Source organism: Molossus molossus, unplaced genomic scaffold, assembly GCF_014108415.1.
Source record: "Molossus molossus isolate mMolMol1 unplaced genomic scaffold, mMolMol1.p scaffold_m16_p_9, whole genome shotgun sequence".
Classification (NCBI taxonomy): domain Eukaryota; kingdom Metazoa; phylum Chordata; class Mammalia; order Chiroptera; family Molossidae; genus Molossus; species Molossus molossus.
The window spans coordinates 33,240,076-33,240,803 of NW_023425403.1; positions in this window are offsets into that span (position 1 = coordinate 33,240,076).

Here is a 728-nt window from a genome sequence, read left to right on the forward strand (position 1 = left end):
CTTTTTACTACTGATTTTTAGAGCAAGTGGAAGGGAGGGAGGGGCAGAGAGAGAGAGAGAGAGAGAGAGAGAGAGCAAACACCAAACATCCATGCAACAGAGACCCATTGATTGGTTGCCTCCCACAGGCCCCGGACCAGGGTCGGGATCAAACTTGAGACCCAGGTACATACCCCTGACCAGGAATGGAACCAAGGTCTGATGCTCTAACCACTGAACCACACCAGCCAAGGCAAATCAGTCTTTCTTTTAAAGTTTGGGTCTCATAGTCTCAATACCTGAATCACAACTGGGTCTGGTTCCATTGTTTTTTTTTCTTTTTCTCCCTCTTAGCCCTCTCCCTGGGGTGTGTCTGATAATCTTCTGGGGAAGGCTGGACCTCGTGTATGAAAAATTGTAGGAAGTCTAGATGGTGGTCTTTTTTCAGAGAGACTTTATTTAGCTTCTGGAAGGCAGTTAGTAGAGGAGCCTATCACCTTCATTCAATTAGGGAGCAAAGTGATGTGAGTCTGGTGTCAGTCTAAGGTTTTCACTATGTTGGGTTTGCCCTTGTTTCTAAGGTATAGAAAGTCTCAAATGAAACCCTGGAGTGTTTGCCTGGGCACCTCCACTTTGGTGGCCCCTGAACTGTTTTTGTAAAAAAAAAATCATCCCAGCACAGTGAGACTGCCAATAGGTCTGTTTAGTGTTTCAGCCTCTTAGCAAGCTGTTTTGGGATCAGCTTCTCT